General features: G+C 35.3%; 1 protein-coding gene and 1 non-coding gene across 7 annotated transcripts in view; one reads left to right on the forward strand and one right to left on the reverse strand.

The window, feature by feature from the left end:
* Positions 1–22,221, reverse strand: part of LINGO2 (leucine rich repeat and Ig domain containing 2) — a 649,774-nt gene that overhangs the window by 194,106 nt on the left and 433,447 nt on the right. The gene's annotated exons all lie outside the window — the stretch shown is intronic.
* Positions 723–855, forward strand: LOC130026735 (U11 spliceosomal RNA). The gene has a single exon (XR_008792923.1). It is a non-coding gene; the product is annotated as a U11 spliceosomal RNA (small nuclear RNA).

A 22,221-nucleotide genomic window follows, 5' to 3' on the forward strand; every position in this document is an offset into this window, starting at 1 on the left:
GCTCCCACTCGAGTAAATCAATGAACGGGATGACAGTGATACAGTGGTACAGTCATTTTAAAATAAAAGATTATATCTCTTGCACCCCAAAAAAGTGCTAAGATTTTAACTGCTGAACTTACACCTTAAGTAAAAATATTTATATGATTAAGCATAGATCAACCCTCCATATATTCATCTTTAAAATGCTGAAACCTAGAATCTCTCATTATTTAAACTTAATTGCAGTTAGAGTTAGGAAGTCAGACTGGCAAACTTTATTCTCTGGAATGAAGTAATGGATATCAAGGGAGAAGGTGAGAAAATGCATGAACAGCTGATGACAAAAACATTTCACTTCTGTTTTCCCTTTCAAGAACTTTTATAAAACACCAGGGGGTACTTGTTTCTAAGCTTATGAGAGAGTACATTACCAATAAGTGCTCAGAAAATGTGCTCTCCAGTGAAGTTCTCATAGAATATAAATTATTTTCCTCACCAACAAATATTCTCTGGTGTACTACTTGTAGTCGTGCTAGTCTAGGCTCTGACACTACCAATTTATTGCTGGAATCTGGTTATTTATTCAGTATCTCTTCCCAAGTCTCTTTCTCTTGCTCCGCCCACAACCCCCACAACAACCTACCTCTGATCATCACTTATCTGCCTCTTTATCTCTAGAAGGTACACAATATACTCGAAATTCCACCACATAATACTTCTGTTCAAGTTATTTAAGCTAAAAAAAGAACTTTTGCTGTGAGTGGTACATGTCGGGCAGCTTGCTTGCTCTATGTGTGGAATCAATATCAAGAGACTGCAGAGGATAAGTTTTTGGCAGTAGGGCATCTGATAATCGTTGGTCCTGGCAACCCAAGGTGGGGAGAAAGTTATTTAAACTATACAGATCTCAGATTCCTTTCAACAAATGGGAAAAGAATAGCTACATCACTGAACTATTTGAAGGATCAAGTAACACAAGAAGTGGCTTGTCTTTATTTACGTTTTCTTTGTACTATCTTAGTCCTTTCATGTGTATACACATACCACATAACTAAAAATTTCTGAACTTTCTCAGGAAATTTCCATGGAGTTTCTATGTCTGAAATGCCCTAGGTACCTTTCCCTGCATTATGTAATTCTGTCTCTGGTTAATTCTTCTCTCTTTGTTCTTTGTTCTCACTTTTCTTCTTCTGACAGTACTCTAATTTTGCAACTCTACTTTCTATGTCTCATAGTAGCATGTACCTCTTACACATAGACCACAACTGTGTCTTTACACTTTATGATTTCTATGGTTGTATGATCATATAAATGATTGCTTTCCCTAATCAAATCTCGGCAGAGGAAGGCATCATATTTGCTTTGTACAATATTATATTCCTGGCATGCTTAGTGCATGAAAGGTATAAAATATGTGATGTTTTTAAAACACTTCATTTTATCATTTTTCTCAGAATCACCATTTAAAATGTCATATTTTGGTGTATGTTGTGATTTTGGAAAATTTACTTTGTATCTCAATTTTTTCCTGTTATATATGTTGGTTTCTTCTACATATAAAAATATGTGACTCTCTGAGAGTTATATCAACTTCAGTAGATCATACTACTATATTTTCAATGATTACCCATACACCCCCCCAAAGAAAGATACATAGAGAGGGATTTTTAAGAGTAATTCAAAGAATCAAACTATTTCTCAAACACACTGAGCACAAAGCAAGGGAGCCTAATGAAAATTCACCAATTTTATATGTAAATTTCAGCCAATTAGTTTGCTTCACCTCATTCATGCCTTATTTCCAGGAGCAGCTTTATGTAGTTGCTTTCAGATATAAAATATGCGGTATATTTTTCATACTTTGAAAATAGGCGATTCTTCAAAATGAAAAACCAAAGCTGCTGAAATCTCACATTTGTCACTTCTTTTTTCAAAAAAGGAGTAATTTTAGAGATTCATGCATCAGAATGTAGAATTCAGAGTCCTAATGTCTAGTATGTAAGAGGTCTTCTGAAAGGAGCACGGATACAAGCATAACAGCAGTGCAAGCTCAAGTACAAATGCGAGCAAAAAGTAACATTTCCCAAACCTTGTTCAAATGGGTGTAGAGTGGTCTCAGAGAATTTCCTGAATGAGCTTTTTCTTTGTGCTCAATTCTGAAAGCTCTCTTACAGTTATAATACTCAGTGACTCAGTACCAATAGCCATCTTCGAAAGGGAACATGATTTCTGAGGTCTCTTTAAAGTTGTAATTAGGTTGCTTCCCCCATGAAAAACTAGAAGAAAGGGGTACAAGGCAGCACTCTCCTCAAAGTTGCTTTTGAAGAGTCTCCAGGCAGTCAAGTGTGCTAGAACTATTAAAAAGCATGTCACACTTGATGCAGTATTTGATGCTCTAGGTCTATTCCATGTAAGGAGAATAAAATGGAAAATTGCTTTCTCTTCTACACTGAACATTGACTTTGTACATGCACTCCATGTAACCTGTATTGCACTTAGAAAGATATGTGTGACATGAAACAGCATGAAAACAGAGAAGAGAATGAAGAATTAGACTGTCACTTAGAAATATAATTTCTGGAACTGAAAAGAGTTCAGGGCTTAAAGTATATGAAAAGTCTTAGCCCAGTTTAATCATTGGTACTAGATAATCCCACTGCGTGCATCTCTGCAGGCCTCTGAGCACTACTGGAATAACCCCAGGTAATCCCTGGTACCACATGGCCGGAGAAGCACCATTCTTCAGCACATGCATTGAACTATCAGCCAGGAATCATAAAGAGAGTCTCCCAGGCCTCAGAGCACTGTGAGGATGGGGGGTAGAAGGGAGAAGAGGAGGAGGAAGAGTAGGAGGAGGCGGGGGAGGAAGATTAAAGCCAGATACCCCTTAATGCAGCTCATATTAATTATACTGTTCTCATTGTCAGGAATAGAAAAATGTAATGGATAGTATAGAATGAAAATAGCAATAAAGATCTCAAAGGATGCAAACTAATAATCTTTGATTACTACAAATTGTCAAGCACCATTTTGAAAACATTTCTTGATTTTTTTCTTTAATAAATCAATTATGTACCATAATTATTTTAACCACTGTTTAAATGCAAGAAAACTGAGACATACTATAACAGCATACTGAGCTCATGCATAGTTATCAGCCTCAAAGCCATACTAAGTTTGACATCTAAGTCTAAGCTTTGTCTTCTACTCTATGCAATAAAAAGTTTTTAAAAAATGACAGACAATACATTTCTCATTATGTGAACTTGATGTGGTTGCACAGGGAAAAATGACTCTAGGGAACTTTCAACTCTTACCAGCTACCTCATTAACTTATAATCATATTTCAGACAGGGAATAATCAGAGTGAATATATCTAGTTTACAGCCATTATTATTCTACTTATTCATTTATTCACCAAAAACTATTAGGTAAACCTTTCCTCAAGGAGATGAAAATCCACTAGACTTGGTGGAAATTGGGAAAAGAAGGTAATTATAATGTAACCAACATATAAACATAACAGAAAATGTAAAGGACTTATCACATTAATTTATCACATTTCTCACTGCTGGGTTAGAAGTGATATAGGGTCAATGATGGAGTGTCTTTGGGCACTTTGATGATAGTAAGGTGCAGAAATTGGGTATTAATATCATTAACATTACACTTTTGTAACTATGCCACCTAATCTATAATAAAATTAAAATAAAAAACAATCACCTGTTTATATCCCTCAAAATAAGAATAAATGAACTATGAAAAAGAAAAAACTCCAGATCTCTTACCAAAGTCAAAACATTCTAATCTTAATTTGTTTATTACATAGGTCAGATCATAATTTAAAATGTTTTTCTTCCCATATATGTGTTGTAGAAAAGACAGGTAAAACAAATAATAGTGTAACTTAATTCTGAAAGCTTTGAAAGATACTTAAATTTCTACTGAAAGTGGCTTCTTAAGAGATAATATGGCAACTTAAAAAAGTGAATTCCCCTTCAAACAAACTGGAAAGTAATAGGACTGATGCTAATGGAACTACAGAGGAAACTAAATAGACTATAAAAGGTAGACTGCTATCCCAAGCACAAAAAGATGTGGAAAACCAATCTAAGGTAATTCAGTTCATCACAAAAACACATTGTCCAATTGGAGGTACTGTGAATAATACCTTAGCACTCATCACAATAGATGGGGATGGTCTTTCTTTTATTCCTTTATTCTGCAGCAATCTCTTTTGGAACTTTATTTGTATAGCTAACAATCTGAATGAAGAAGCTCCTCTGTAGAGCTGTGCTCCTTTATTGTTGCCAGGGAAACGGGATCTTAATTTCTAGCGACTGAATGCCAAAGAAAACAGACTATAGAGAAGAGGGAAAACTTGGTAGCACTGCATTTGCTGGGTATTTTTTTTGTGTTAACAATTCTTCTTTTGGTGTTCACAATTTAAAGTTGAACTGCAAGTTCTTTCTCCCTCACTTCGCTCTACTTGATTCAATTTTTTTTAACCAAATAGCAGTTTGATTTTCAGTTGATGCTGCAATGTAGTTATTATCATTCACAGCAATTTCATATTCAAATGTAAAAAAATTAATGAGTGTAGGTCCTCTTCAATTCCAACAGAGACAACACAAAATCATCCTTCTGACTGGTAGCTCAAATCAGCATAAGGAAGAAAGCCTACAGTTTCAATTTACAAAATTCTTCTTTTACCAGACCAAAGTGATTTATGTATGTGCTTTTGTGAAGTACTGTTTAATGGTTCACAACAGTGAGTATTTGAGTATTGTACTTGGAATGAAATAGAAGTAAAGTCAGATGCAAACCTGCTTGAGCTTAAAAGGGAAAAAAAGATAAGAAATTTACATCATCATTCTAAAATAAAAAAGTCTGTGCCAGAGAAATTGATTTAGAATCTGCCTCCTCAACTTGAAGGGTATTTCTAAAATGTCCTTCAAAAATATTTTTAGGGACATTAATATATGACTTTTGAGTCCCAGTCAAATTCTAGACCATAAATTTATGACAAAAAATTTTTTTAAAACAAATCAGAAAGAAATCAGAATAATGTTTTAAGAAAAAGAGACGAAAACTCTATAAAGAAAGGCAGTGTACAGAGGATCTCAGTACAGAGGTTTTTTTTTTTAACAATATATGGATTCTTTGAAATTTTTTTTTTTGCTATAAATAAATGGAACATGGTGCCTTTTAATATTGTCTTTGGTTTTGTTTCATCCACAGGATTGAGGCATAACCCAAACATGCTCTTTAAGACCTTAGTTCTTGTTCTTACAAAGGAATTTAACCTCTTTAAAATTTAAATCTTCATCTTTGAGTAGCCTTAGTTCCTTTGCCTTTTTTTTTTTTTTTTGGACTTGGTAGCACTCCCATGGAACCTTCAGGAAAACAAAAGAACCTAGTCTTTTCTTGTATTTGGAGCTACTGTAGCTAGTAGATAGGTAATCTAAATGAAATCAGCTGGGTCTCCTGGCAAAAATCCACAAAAGACAATAGGACAATAGAGTCTAAAATGCATTCCTTACAAGCAGGCTCCTCAGAGAAATACTAAAAGATTTATGAAATTTATCTTATGTTTGAGAAGACTGTTTTACTTAAGGAGAAAAAAGCTTCTCTGGAGGCCAGTGAAATAAGAAAAAGTGTGCACTTAAAAGTCTGACTTCCTCTCATTACTCCACTAGAATATGAATCAGTGAAAAGAAACATGTATACTTCAGAAATCTGAAGGCTGTAGGTGTGCTATTAAAAATAAATAGCTTGAAAAAAGTCACTAATTCTCTCTTAAATTTCTAAGAACTGAAAAACTTACATTGCCAAAAATAAATATCATGATTTTCATTGTATATTTGGCAGCAGATAAAATTTGAATTAATTTAAGACAGAGAGATTGTACAAGAGGTAAGGTGCCTCTCTTGCTAGCAGCAGATATTGTTCAATCCTCTGCACCATCAGGAGTGGTCCCTGAGCACAGAGCTAGTAGTAACTCCTGAGTACAGTGGAGTGTGGCTCAAAACAAAATACTTCACCCCCACCCTCCCATGCCTCAGAAATGAATCGACAGACCTGGAAAAATCAGAGCTGTCAAATATTTAGCTTAACTTCCAAAATTCAGTATCTTCACCTGTCTTTATTAATTTTGTTTTATTTTATTAATTTATTAATTTTGTTTGGTTGGAAAGATCTGGCAATGCTCAGGGGCTTTTCCTGGCTCTGTGCTCAGGAGTGATCCCTCGTGGTGCTTTTGGGGAACCATCTCTGGCAAAGGAACTGAACGAGGTTCTGCGGCACTCAGGTAAGTGCCTTGCCTCTTCCCCATATTTTGTTTCTTCACTATAGACCATACATGATTGCCACTCAATGCCTCTTTTGCAAACCACAACACCCAAAAGGAGATAGAGAGAGAACAAAAGGGAATGCCCTGCCACAGAGGCAGGGTGGGATGGGGAGGATGGAGGTGGGAGGGATACTGGGACCCGTGGTGGTGGAAAATGGGCACTGGTGGAGGGATGGGTATTTGATCATTGTATAACTGAAACCAAAGCACAAAAATTTGTAAATATAAAAAAAAAGGTGATGCTTGGGGGAAAAAAAGAGTAAATAAGGAAGCTGAAAGTGGAATCATCAATAGTGAATGTTTTCTTAGAGCCCAGTTTTGGGGATAGATAACTAGTTTGAAAGCCATCAAAATAAATTGGTGGGAAAGATAGACTCAGGGTATACAATAACAGCAGTATAACCATGTTTAGTATTTTTAAATGTTAAGAATTTGGGACTGGAGATACAATAAAAATGTTAAGGTTCTGGCCTTGTGTGTAGCAGATTTAGCACCAGATACAATTCCCCAAGCACTCCCAGGAATGACTACTGAGCACAGAGTCAGAGAGATAGTACAGAAAATCTTAAGCACCCCAAGTGTGCCTCCACTTCCTCCAGAGTAGGTTCTGGCTTTATAGTGAAACAAGAATACACAAATACATGAGTCAAGAGAAGGGGTGTGTTTAGTATTTACTATGTGCTAGATAAATATCAAATCTTACTGAATTTCACATACTGTAGGGTTGCTTTCAGCATTATTTGGTATCTGAAAAAACATGGAATCAGGGAGCCTCTCTGACCTTTGCAGAGTCACATAAGCATAGCTGGAATTAAAACTAGACATGTTTAATTTTCTAATCCCTCATTTTCCCCACCATGCTTACAAAAGTGTGATTTATAAATTTCAACAAGAACACCGTGCATTCATTCTTTCTGGACTTCTTCCTGGGAGTAAAAAGGCAAACCATTTCAAAGTGACACTGACTTAGGTTTTTCCTCAACTTTTTCATTCCACTCTGCCATGGTAGTGTTAGCAATGTCATGAGTTATATCATGTAATTTTACGTTATTTCATGTACTTTTGAGGGTTCTATTATGTTTCTAACTACTGTAATTTTTTATTCCCATGAGATTTGTTAGGTGGTTTGGAGACCATATGCCTACCAGTGATTTTTCTTCTAATGGCAGGATTAGAATTATCCAATCTGTCACATAAATAATTTCTTTACTATTCTTTCAGTACTTTTACAAACCTTGGGGCCAAATTCTTAATATTTAAAAAATACCAAGTAACTTGTCAGTATGTTACTTTCATTCTTGCACTCATTTATTTCTTGTTAGAACCAAAGTTGAACCAAACAGTTCAAAAGTTTGAATAATGCAGAATAAAGGAACCATTTCCAATTTTTAGGCTTTTGAAAAATAAAACTTATAGAATTATTTCTTCTATCCTCAAGAAATGATTTCCTAGATTCATTATGTTCTTTCAAAAAGAACATAAACTGAGCAAAATATGAAAAAGTAAACTCATGAAAATAAACCGTAAACTTCAATTTTTATTGCAATATTATTAACAATGGCCAAAATATGAAATAAATGATGTGCCTATCAATACACAAATGAACAAGAAAGATATGGAATAAAATAGAATGCTTTTTGCAATAAAATATATTTATGTATGAGCAGGAAATATTGCACTTACTTTTAGAATCTTTAAACAAAAGAAGTTAGATCAAATAGTTCAATGGACTGAATATATGCTTCGCCTAAAGGAGGCCAGAGTTGGATCCCATCACCTCAGAATCCCCCAACCACTGCCAGGATCCTGAGTACAAATTCAACAACAAACTGTAAACAACACTTTGTATGATTCCCACAAACCCAACAAATGATGAAAAGTCAAAATTCAGGCTCACTGAAATAAAAAAAGTAGTTGCTAGAGGCTTGGAGGAGGGTGTGGTTGGTGCAAGTATAGACTTTAAGCTGTAGGATGAATAAAATTCAAGGATCTAAAGAATAGATTTACTTCAATTATTTACTTTCATTTTCAAGATTAAAATGAAATAGTTGAACAGAAAGGAAGGTTTCTTGAGAATAGATATTTATAATGGTGCCTTTTACACCATTTGCACAATATTGTTAAAAGACAACTAGAGAGGGATCTCGGGGAAAAACTCTTTATCTTGTTCTTTCCTTTCCTTTTTTTTTTCAAAATTTCACATGTATAATCCAGATAAGATTTGTTGTTGCTCTTGTTTACCTCTGATTTAGCAGAATTAGACTATTTTCCATAGTGAGTTAAAATTCTGACCTCATTGGTAATATCCCAGTGACCACCTAAGAAAAGGGATCACTGCTGAGGGAACTGCTAGCTTTCATAAGCAATGAGCAAGGACAGACCAGCTGTTTAAAGGAGGTGGAGCAAATGCTGGCTGGAAAGAAAATAGGAACAAAGTGGAGGCTTTTCTTCTAGTCAGTGCCAGGACAGTTTATTGACTTCAAGAAATCTGAAGCAAATATAAAGAATAGCAGTAACACTAAAGAGGAAGATTGCTCAAAAGACGACACGTTGTAGCATAAAGCAAGATTGTACATTCTTCATGCTAAACATCTAAGATAGATGACCAGGTAAAAGAAGATTGGCAGCCAGCCATCTACTGAATGACATTTTGAATGTCTTAGTGTGAAGAGGAAGTTATACTTCTGGTGGAACACAATTTTGATGCCATAAAATACAAAGTATATATACATATATATAATATGTGTATATATATGCTTTATATATATACACACTTTATATATGTATACACACACTCACACACATATACATGCATATATATAGATAGAGAGGAAAAATAAACACTGGAGTAGAAAAAGAGGTAAACGTGCCAATGCATAGGCCATTTGGCTATTTAAATTTCTCATTACCAGAAAGAAACTGGGACAAAAAAGTTTAAGATCTATCAAAATCTCATGATGCATGACAACTCATTGATTTAGAAGGAAATAATCATTTGGTTTGCTCCACAACTAAATATAATTATTGATTTTTCATTTGCTTCATGGAGTACTATAAACAGACTAGGTCATATATAGGTTTATATATGCATACATGTAAAACTCTTTTAGCCCAGTTTTGTTTCTTGAATAATTTAGTGTCATTCTGGAAATAATCTGTGGTATAGATGCCTGATCAAATGCTGTGGTTGGGCTGCTATGGTTCCCCTAGACTTATTATGAAGCCAAATTAGACACAACCTTATAAACATTCTGGCGACAGCTTTTCTTTCTTAGTCTCGTTCCTGGGATAAAAGATGCTTCAGTTCCAGATCATTAAGGTACACTTAGATTCAGGATTTGGGGAAAATAAAAAAGAAATGTGGGAGGAAGAAATTGAGTTACTTCTTTTTTTTTTTTTGGCTGAAACAAAGAGAGCATAGGCCTAACCTACAAAAATAAACCATGACATTAATGAAATACTTTAACGGTGTCTAAGTCTGATAAATTATTGAGGACAGAGCAGTTACATCCAAATATAATTCCAGAAGTTCAGTTTTTATATTCCTCATATGTCTATAATGGCTAAATAAAATGATTTATCCCATCATTTGTGATAAATACTCTGGTGAAAATTGACTACTGACCAAAATGTACCTCTATTCCATACCATTTAGATATCAAATTCAAACCATTCAAAGTAATCTTAACATGTCTGAATTAAATAAAGATCCTTAAATATTAAACAGCTCTGTAACATCCAAAAAGAGGAATTTGATGAAAGGCTGGAAAATTTCTCTTTTCTGAAAGTCTGATGTTATTCATTCTATATCATCTGTATAGCCATGGTATATGGATGTCATATTTTTTATGTATCTTAATAAAGTGGATATCAACAAAAATTTGTTTCTAAAGGTTGAAAATTTCAGATACCAATATGCTGTGGGATGTGGCTAACATAAAAATATAAAGCCTATAATAACCACTGAATAATTCCATCTGTCAGGAATTTTGAAAGAGGTATAATCAGAGGCATACAGCCAAAAAGGATACTGTAAGGGGAGCAAAAACTCATCTGACAGATCACCAAGACTCTCAGTGCAGTAAGAGTTGTGGATGGACTTTATTATAGTAAATCTCCCTGAATGAAATAAAATTAATGTTCCTCTTTTACTGCAAACAAGTACAACCTGCTCATGATAGTTCTAAAGAAAAATGATACATCTGAATTTAATTTAGACTAGGAGGAAAAGATTGGGTTTACCTGGGAGAGTATATCTATGGTACCTAGAATAGTTCCATAATTAGATGTTTGTGACCCAGTTGGTACAAGTCTACTTGCTGCATGTAGTGGTAAGCCACAGAACATACATAAAATTTAAATCATGTGTCAAGTCATAGATCATAAATGTGATGCTAATTTTTCAACTATTACATTTGTTTTAAGGTCAATAGATTAACAGATTTATTTAAGATGAGAACCTATAAGAGTCCCTTAGAAATTAGAAGAAATTAAATTGGAGTTTAGCTCTATATAATTCTGTCTAAAAAAAGAACCACTACGAATTGCATCCTTCACTGTATGGACATGCCACTGTTCCTATCTAGAAGTGGAAAGTAATCTCCCTTTCCTGAATCTAGGGTGACATTGTAATACCTTTAGCCAAAAGATCACACACACACACACACACACACATACACACACACATATATAGTGATGCTCTGGAACCTTGGAGTTGCCTTGTACTCTCTATTTTCAGTCTTTGAGGACACTGTAAGTACATTTTCTGTAAAATACACATGACACATTCTTTTTTGGCTTTTTTTGGGTCGTACCCAGGGGTGTCTCAGGGGCTACTCCTGGCTCTTCACTGAAGAATTACTCCTGGTGGTACTCAGGGGACCATGTGGGATGCTGGGGATTGAACCCAGGTTGGCCATGTAGAAGGCAAGTGCCGACCCCCTCCCCCTACTATTGCTCCGGCCCCAATAACACATGATACTGAAGAGAGGGCTTACAGAATGACAAACTGTACTCATTCTAGACAAGCTGCCAAAGTTAATGTACAGGTAACATTGATAAACTATTTCCATCAACCAAACCCAACTTTCAGAATTAAGGACAGAAAAATGAATGTTGCCATTTTCAGACACTAAGTTGGGGAGAGATTTTTAGGTAATACTTAGGTAATAAAGATTCCGTTTGTCAGAGTCCCAAACCCTGATTATTTCTACTTGTGGTGGTAGCTTACTTGGTTAGATTTCTTTAAAAAAAGTTCAGTAAGGAAACATATTGCTGAGATAAAGAGGTATCTAGAATCCTTCAAGGAAAATGAGCAATTCTATGGGTTCTTGTTATGTTTAGTAAAAGTAAATTGAATAATTACATAGTGCCTGACACTGTTTTAAGACATGTGCCTTCCAGCAAGTCTATGAGGTAGATACTATTTTTAAAACTGCTTTACAAGTAAAGCAGTGAAATGATAAGAACTTGGCAGCTAGAGAGCTATAGAACCACGATTAAAATTTAACCACGATTAAAATGAGTGTTCAGAGTCATACTCTTAGCTTGCAAGCAATATTACCTGACTTTACCATCATTGATATTTGAATACTGCAATCTTAAAAAAATAGCTGGGATAAGTCATTTTTAATAAATGAAAATGCTTATATTTTATTTTCAGAACCTGAATGATAAAGAACTCTTTCTGGAAAGCATGTGGAAAGAGTGCAGAAAAAGATATCTCTTAGTTTAAATATGACAAGAAAAATTTAAGAGATAAAGGATGCTTCATGTAATCAGACACAGCATCTAAGAACAGGGAAACAAAACCTGGCACCTGAATATCATTTTCATGATGAGCTCTTTCCATTTTCCTTGAGCATATCTAAGAACAATTCCCAGTGTGTAAATTAAATGCATATACACATTTTATGCAACTTTTGCCATAATTTTTCTGATTCAGTGCCATATTTTTGTGTAAGATTTGGATTGGAGTTGCTATTGATAAACTCTGCAACCTATAAACATTCCTTTGCCTCTCTGATTTGTATTGACAAAATGGAAAGCTTAGACAAAATAGAAAAAGGAGGTATAATGCTTGAACTTCTTGTAAGGATTAAATAAAACTACATATAAGAGAATATGTCTGCATTTTTGTATTATTATTATTACAGATTGCGTATTTCCCATGCTCCTGTTTATCTGAACCATTCTTATAAGGAAAGACTAAAAGAAAGAGTATCAGACCAAAAGAAGTGAAGGAAATTAGAACTGGAAAAACATCAAGAATTATGAACTTCTTGACACCTCAGGAAGAAATATAGCAAATTTGAGTCTTCAAAAGTCAAATGATGAAAGTAAGTCTTTTTATTAGGGATCTTTATTAAAAATGTGTTCTAATTCTTTTGTCCCAAATCTCCACATCTGGGATCTAACAGTCAGTGCATTAGTAAATGTTCTGAGCACTTGTAAGTTTTGCTTAGTAGAGCCCAACAATGCCAGATGTACTCAGGGAGATCATCTAGCTCAATCTCACTATTTCCAGGTGAAAAAAGGTTCAGAAAGTGACTGTATAATGAGCCCATGCTATGAGTGATAGTATAAGTACCATGTCCAAGATTCCTGATTACATATTAAGGGCTCTTTCTGTCAAAAACTGGTTTCTCTTGAATAAAGAAAACAATTTGAAATAGCACTGATAATTACTGTGATAATTACTGTGCCTAAACTAAAATTTGTCACAAAACACTGACCCAGTATGAATAAATCAAACATTTCTCTTATTTATATAGGAGATAACTATAAGCTTCACCAAATTTCACTTGCATCTATTTTTCATTAGTTTCCTCCTTACTACAGTCGATAGTGTAAGGACAAGATCTGACTTAGAGAAAATATTGATAGAAGACAGAGAGATAGTATAGCAGGTAGGGTACTTGCCTTGCATGTCACTGATCTGGATTCGATCCCAAACACCCCATTTTAATCATTGAGTAAACCTTGAGCTTACCAGGAGTGATCCCTGACTTCAGAGACAGGAGAAAGCACTGAGTATAGCCAGGTGTAACTGAAAGGGGTGTGTGTGTGTGAGAGAGAGAGAAAGAGAAAGAGAGAGAGAGAGAGAGAGAGAGAGAGAGAGAGAGAGAGAGAGAGAGAGAGAGAAAGAGAGAGAGAGAGAGAGAGATGGGGGAGGGCAAGGAGAGAGAAATCAGTCTCAGTGAAGAATTAAAGGACTATTCTTTGAATCACCTTAAGATATAGTTAGAAAGCTTTCATGACTGAGTTTTAGTCAAACAATGACCTATCCCTTCATCAGTGTACATTTTTCACCACCAACATTCCTAATATCCCTCCTGCTACCCCTACCCCACCTCACACCCTGCCTCTACTGAAATTTCCTTTTTACACTTTCTCTACTTTGGGAAATTATGATTTGCAATACAGATACTGAGAGGCCATCATGTTTGGTCCTTTATCTACTTTCAGCACACACCCCCCATCTCAAACGATCCCTGCAACTATCATTGACTTAGTGACCCCTTGTCTATCCAGCTGCCTTCTCCTCCAGCTCATGAGTTAGGCTTCCAACCATGAAGCAGTATTCCTTGCCCTTGTCACTATTCTCCTTGACTGCACTCATTTCTGGAATGTAAAATAACATAATATGAAACTAAAGGACTTTTCTTAATAGCAAGTAATTATCTCAAGGGTGTGTTGTTTCAGAGCTACCATGGTCTCTTGAATTTGCCCTCCCTACTGTTCTGGTCTGGGGCAAGACTAGTACTGACAATGACCGCTGGTGAAGAAAGATCCCACTATTCATAAGAAAAACCACATGGCTGAGTTCTCTATGGTACCCCTCACAATGAATTCTTATTCTAATGTTTAACTAAAAAGCTTAACAGCACCTAAGACTTTGGAGCCCTATCTTGTTCTTCACATTTTCATGACTTCTAGTATGGTATCTAGGTATTCATCCACTAAAGAGAGCATCCCATGATTTTTGACAAGTCCAAAGCCTCATCACTGATACACCCTACTCAATAATTTCTCTCCAACTAGTCACCAGAAAAAGCCAGATCCTCCTACAAAAAGCAATTCAGGGCTATTTCTCTGATACTTCTTAGATTCACTTGACTTGCCTTATTGTAATTAGTTACAACTTATTAATTACCTAAAGTAGGGCAATATTGGACAAATAAAAGCAAACCTGAAAAATAGCTAATCCGTTTTTATTTCAGTACTATTGGAAATCAGGATACTTTGGTCAAATTTATAGATGTTTTGGGCAGACTTTGCACTGGTGACTAATAAAGCAATAACATAGTCATATACATGTTACGGGCTGGAGCGATAGCACAACAGGTAGGGCGTTTGCCTTGCACAGGGAGGACCCAGGTTTGATTCCTCTATCCCTCTTGGATAGCTTGGCAAGCTACCGAGAGTATACCGCCCTCAAGACAGAGCCTGGAAAGCTCCCTGTGGCATATTCAATATGACAAAAATAGTAATAACAAGTCTCACAATGGAGACTTTACTGGTGCCTGCTCAAGCAAATCGATGAACAACAGAAGGACAGTGCTACAGTGCTTGTTTATAAAATTGAAAAGTTCATAGTAGTTGAAAAATAAAAGCAAAACAGAGAAAAATATGTTTTATAAAATGAGAAAGAAACAACTATATCTTTGATATGATCCAGAATATATTAATCTTTGTGTCAAAACATTTTCAATAAACTTCTATTTTACTTGACTTTTTCCCTTAAAATTCAAGAAATCACTGAGTAACCTCTTCAGACTATTTCATATGTTTCTGGGTCCCATAAGTATATTTATTGATCTTCAAGTAAATGATTGGGGATTTTGTCAATTCTGACATTGATTCTGTGTGCAATAGAGGATTTTTCCAACTTTACAGTTCTGCTTCAATTTCAACCACTACTCTGAACTCCAGACTCTCTAAAATAGATCTTAAGACTCCTCATCAGATTTTTGAAACTTGCTGCTTATTTTCTAATTCAAGTGTATTTGTTCTGCTACGACTGTATTACACTTGGATCCAAAAAGGTCAGCCACCTATAAGTCTGTTATTCAACTATCCCTTTAGGTATGAAACTGGAATGTATTTAAGCTTTCACATGTAGAGGGTGTATTAGGGAATAGCGGCAGATGTACTAAAGTGTAACTTCTTTAACTTCAATTGAACTAATTTTAACTGCAATTGAATTAATTTCTGATAATGATACTGATAGCCATTTCATCTGTTAAGTGAAAAAACAGGATATTTTTCCTAAACCTAGAAAAATAAGTAAAACTTTATGATTATATATTCCTATGCAGCCATTTGGGAATTTCCAAACTAAGCCCCAAGTCTATGTTTTCTTCTCTAGTTTTCTCTAATTTTTTCCTCTAGTTTTTGTTCTAAGACTGGAGAGAATAGCCAAGTTGTCAAACTGGTACTGCTGGAATTCCCCAAACGGGTCTTGGCTTTCTCATTTCTGCCTCTGCCAGCTAACATTTATCTTCTGCTGTCTTCACATCCCTCAAATTCTCCTTATCTTCTTATTGTAAAGATTTAAAAATAAGTTTGTTCTGAATTGCTCAATATGATAAACTGACAGAATTGCCAGGGATTATATGTAAGAATTTTAGAGCCACTTTAAATTCCAAGGGAAAACGAGGAGTGGTAATGTAAGCCACAATATAATTTAGGGAGTGTGTGTTTTCAGAAGGCCCAGCAGCACTCTATCTCTCCTGCCACCCGCATTTGGTAGTCTGGAGCCATTTCCCCCACCCCAGGGAGGTCTATGGTGATGGACAAGTGAAGGAACGAATGAGGGCCAGGCTGGTCGGTATCAATTGTGGTTTATTCCAATCTTCACTCTCATCTCTTACTCTGCCCTCTGGAGCCGGAGCTCCCAAGCCCGAGCCTCAGCCTGAGCCTCAGTCTCTGCTCTCTTGAGCCCCAAGCCCCCTCCGAGCTTACAGTCTTAGTTTATATAGCAATCACGTAGGGTGGTGACAAAAAGGTGAGTTGAACATTAACAAATCAGCAAAGAGAGAGGAGATTAACTCAAGGATAAAATCTCATCTAAAGAGATTATTCCAGATGACCAGGAGATCTGCTCAAGGGTGGGATCCCAACAAGGGTGTGTTCATTCCTCAGATAGTAATCTACTTAAATAGTTGTGTGTGTGTGGGTGTGTATTTATTTATATATATACATATACATATATATATATATATATATATATATATATATATATATATCTCAGTCCTTAGGCCAGGTTAGTCTTCCTAGCCTCAGCAGGGTCCTAGTCTTTTTGTTACTTTTGGATCATGACAACATTTGTCCATGATCATGCCCTCAACTTATAGTTGAGTATTGTGGTGCTTTGGCCTGGTCCATTTTGATGCCAGGGTAGCTCACAGCTTGTCCTGTGTCCATTCAGTCCCTTGTCGGGACCCTGCTTTTGGGGTGCTAGGAACTAAGGGCGACTGAGTCAAGAAAGCAGATGCCCAGGAGTAAATATTATTCGGAGTCAATCAACTCCCAAGTTACAAAGCATAATGTTAACTGTCTTCCTGTGTCCGTACAGAAAGGACATTGCTTTAAGGTGAACTATGCAAAGGACATAATTTACAAGTTCAGTGTCCTTAGAAGTATCTGATCTTACAAGCTGACAGAATCTGATTAGGGAGAAAAGGTGATTAACTGGCTGGGGAGGAGAGCACAGAGAAGAGTTTACAGATAAACAGAGAAATGGGAGTGACTAGGGAGCACTGTGATGGGTGTAATCCAATAAACCTAAGCTCCCTGTGGCAATGTTATTCTACAGTAGTGGTACAAATAACTCTGCCAATATTGTCCAAGATATGGAACAAGTGCCCATATAGGTAACCAGTCATCATGAGCTCCTCTTGATCAATTGGAAATTTCCTTTCTTAAACTTCCCACTGCATCATTCTATTTATTTTATATCAATTAACAGTTCTGCCCCATACATTTGTATTTGGTTTATTACTGGCAATAGATTTAAAATTCTTAAAAGCAACAGCTGTATTTTTTAAATCTCACAAAAATGCCAAGAATAACTGCATTTAAGAAATATTTCATGAACTAAATATTATATAAAAGGAATGGAGGATCTGAAGCTATAAAATTAAATTGCAGGTGGATTGTAAAAGCATAAATAATAGGGCTCAAATGGTAATAGTTTTGTAGTGGTTTCATGTACGTTGGTTTTATACTTATAGTAAGTGAACTGAAGGGCAGAGGCTCTTAATTCATTTTCACTACAGACTTAAATAATAGTAGGTTGCTGACTATCATCTAGAGATTGATGTTTCAGTTGGAAAGAATCAAAGGCAATAAATAAATTTGCATCATACCACTAAAGCAAGAAATTTCAGGGAAATTCATATTTTTATGAACAAAGGAGGAAAGATATATTAAGGATAAAAATACTGACTTAAAAATTTTTGAATACTCATCAGCACATCATAATAATTGCATTTTAAGAAACTTAAAATATCATATGAACTTATCAGAACGTATCTTAATGTTTATATTTTAAAAACTTCTGTTAACCAGATTAAAATTTCAGCTATCCCACTCAGATCTTAATTCTTGAACTCAAATGAATTTCAATCTGATCCATTGCAAATTTACTATCTATGTACTTAGTAGAAAAGATTCAAAACCAGATATAAAGCTTAATGACATAACTTGTTTTATTTAACTTATTCATAATGCTTCTCTATGCAAACATGCAATTCTCCTATATTGCACCTCTAACCCATCTATATTCCACTCACCTGAATTTATTTCTAATTATCCTGTTCATTTAATTATTGAAAATCATTTTACATTTTATAATTTATTTAAATTTATTGAAAAATTATTTCATAATTTATAATCCATCTATGGGTTATAGTTAAATTTATAAAGCATCTATAGATTATAAAGCAATAGATTTATACTCATATGTAGACCTAGTGGAGGAGAAAGCGAGATGTCAAAAAAGAACTTTCATATAGACTAACAAATATGATTTCACTGACTCTATTACGTTTTCTCAGAAAAATGTGATTCAAAGGGACTCTTTAAGGTAGGTAAGCTGATGTCCTGGGCAACAGATGTCAAATTTATATCCATTTGAGGTTCTTCAACCAGACAACTTAATTTCTGAGGTCTGTTATTTAGATTTTTCTGAGGTTACATAGTTTGAAAATAAATATTTTTGAGTAGAGCTTAAAATAAATAATCCAGTATATCATTTATACATATATACTCCATGTCAAAGACCATCATTTTAATAAATCAGGCTTTACATATATACTACAATTACAGATGTACCTGGTGTTCATATTTTGGCTCAATGAAAAAAACTAAGTTTAAGTCATTTCCATGAAGTGGGATGTATGTTGTGCCACTAAAGTCCCAGAGAATGTCATGCTCTTCTGGATGAGACACTTTTCAAGGAAAGAACAAAACTAACCTCGACCTGTCTGCTTTCAGAGGGCACTTACGTGAAGCAAAGGCAAACGCTTGTTCCAAACTGAGACACAGCATCAATGTGAGCAGACGCCCCTGTCCATCAAAAGGTAATCTCCACATTCATGAAGTAAACTCAGTGATCTATGGGGAAGGCTTTCATTCCATATATTTTAAGATATAAATAACATAAAATAAGCAACTAAAAGCATAGATGTCTCAAAATACAAAGCAATGCAGAAAAATTTCCTCACTACAGCACAAAGTAGCTGACAATTATGGATGAGGATTATTTAAATCAAATTGTCCCAGAGAGCTAAGATTGTCTCATTAATATGTAACCTTTGGAAAGATTAATAAGGTAAAATGAGAAATTAAATATTTAATGATGTTAATTTTTAAAAAAATGTTATCTCTTATATATTCATATTAAGGAAGTATCAGATATACCAATAGTACATTTTATATTATACAACTATAATTTATCATATATTTGAATTTTGGGATGGAATGTATATTTGGTTTGTCACTAAAATCTTGAAAATAACTACCAGTTTTTCTATATTAAATCTATATTTCATGATTATATTATGTACATGAATATTTGAAACTTATTAGTCATTCAAGAAGAAATGTCAGTTAAAAGGGTTACATATGAGCTCTTGAGATAAGCCTTTGGACAATATACATAAAATTAAAATTAATCACAGTTTTAAAATTAAAGATATAAGCATTATTTGCCAAATAAACCTACACACAAAAAATGAGTTTTTGAAGATTTAATTGTCTTAGATCACTGAGTTGAAGAACAGTTAAGAGGCAAGCATAGGGAACATTAATGGACAATGTTGGGGCTCAGATTCTTCTTATCTGATTCTCACAATGCTATTGTTCCCATATTTCTTTAATGGCTCATATACTATAGCTTAGTAGGTTCAGGCAATGTTTAGGAGTCACCAAGGTTATTCTAGGTGGTACTCAGGGGTCATTTAGTCTAAGGACCAAGACCAGAGCCTGCACAGTCTGAGTTCTACCACTTGAGACCCAAAACTAGCTGTACATTATTTTATTTAATTTGTGTCTTATGGACATACCCTGCTGTGTTCAAGGCTTATTCCTGGCTCTGCACTGAGGGATCACCCCTGGTAGGCATCAGGAGACTACAGGTGTTGCCAGGGATTGAATCTGAGTTAGGTATCTCTAAGGCAAGCATCTTACCCTCTGTACTATCTCTTTTGCCCCATATTTTAAATATTGATGCCCCTAAGGGTCTTAGTAATGAAATCTAAGAAAAGTGAGGCAGAAGCCCTTGAACTTAAAAGACTGCAAGGCTATCCATGCTAGTAGTTTTATAACTTATTGTTGAGTAGATAGTTTTTAACAATTCAACTACAAGTAGCATAAAAGTACCATATGTACATCAGTATAGTTACTATAAAATATATGGGAAGAAACCATCTAACATACCAGTGACTAATGAAAATTATAAAGAATTATCAAAGAGCAAACATTATGGCACAAATTTATAATATATATGGAGTAATTGCCATGAAATAATATTTTAAATAAGAACTATAGGAACTCAAGGAAAAGATTTATACAAAGAATGAAATGAAATGAAATATAAACTGGTAAAATTCAAGAAAAAAGTGGAAGAACTTTGCAAAGGAAAAGAAAATCAAAGAAGTAAAATAAGATTAAAGTGAACTCATGGGAAAACAGACCAAATGGAAAAGAGATAAAGATATCTTCTGATGCTTCACATTTGTGAATTCCATGACTATTTTTTATTCAAAAATTTAAAAAATGATATTATATTACATCTCTCTATTTAAACAATTAAATGACCACTTGTGGGATAATATTGGTATGTCCTTTCTCCTTTACCACAGAGTTTAGGTTTACTGAGTAATACCCAACACAATGTTCCTGAGACACTCAAATTCCTCTGTTTATTGGAATATAGCTCTAAACATTTTAGGTTTAACATTGGTATGTCCTGTCTCCCTGACCACAGGGAGCTTAAGTTTATTGGGTTACACCCATCACAGTGCTCCTGAAGCACTCCCATTCCTCTCTGTTTATCTATAACCTCTTTCTCTGTGCTCTACTTCCCCAACCAGTCTATCACCTCTATCCCCCAATCAGACTCTGTCGACTTGTAAGGTCAGATCCTTTGAAGGACACTGGATTTATATTTGTAAGTATTGCTTTTCTCTTCTCTTCTCTTCATGTCCTTTGCATAATTACTTTAGAGGAATGTCCTTTTTGTATAGACATAAGAAGACAGTTAATGCTATGCTTTTGTAACTTGGGAATTAAAGGACTTCAAATAATATTCATTCCTGGGAATTTTTTTTCTTGATTTAAGCCTCCGTTGTTCTTAGTTCCTACTACCCAAAAAGCAGGGTACCAAAGATGGACTGGATAGACCCAGGGCAAGCTGTGAGCTACTCTGGCATCAAAATGGGCCAGGCTAAGCACCATAATACTTAATTATAAGTTAAGCATGGTCATGGACAAATTCTGTCATGAACCAAAAAATAATAACTGGATTAGGGTCCTGCTAGAGTTAGGAAAGACTAATATGGCCTTAGCACTGTAGTTTAGGATCTATAGCAAGATGTACCCAGGAGAGCCATCCTACAACCTTTAATGTATCTCTATAACCTTAATGTATCTCTTACTGTGTCCATACAAAATGACTAATATTATTAAAAAATACAATTAAGATGAATGTTTAAATGCTTGTTGGACCAAGGAAAGGAGAAATGCACCCATAGATGTTATTCCACCCTTAGGTGGGTCTTCTTGCTGAATGAGAGTTTGTCCAGGAAGGAGCTTCCCCTGAGCTCCTTCTTGGACAAACCTTACATCCACTGTATATAAGACTACACTTATGTGTAATTGCTATCCCAACCCCCTCATGATTGGAGAGATAACTAAGGATGTTAAAGGGGAAGAGGGAGGAGGAAAGAGGAGTGGGTAAGGGGAGAAGGAGGAGGAGCAGGATCCGAGGAGGACTGGAGAGAATCGAGGGAAGGACAATCAGAAGAGAATGGAGATAAGACTGGAATAAATTGCAATTGATACCAACCAGCCTGGCCCTCGTTTCCTCCTTTGTATACCCATTGCCATCGGCTGTCCTGGGTGGGGGAAGCAGCCCGAGACCACTGAAGGCAGGCCTCGAGAGAGTGCCATGGGTTTCATATTCACTTTTTTGAATACACAGCCACTGGTCGATTTTAGGGGGGAATACTCAAATTTTGTTGGATAGGCTTTCTTGAATTTTTGGTTCACGCTTTCTTACCAGTAGCGACACTTTATGTTCCCTCTCTCAGGAATATGAATCTCACTCATTAAGTTCAGTTCCACAATACTTCCTATACTTTGGCCTCAACACACTGTCA

This window comes from Sorex fumeus, unplaced genomic scaffold, assembly GCF_029834395.1.
Source record: "Sorex fumeus unplaced genomic scaffold, SorFum_2.1 ptg000034l, whole genome shotgun sequence".
NCBI classification, from domain to species: domain Eukaryota; kingdom Metazoa; phylum Chordata; class Mammalia; order Eulipotyphla; family Soricidae; genus Sorex; species Sorex fumeus.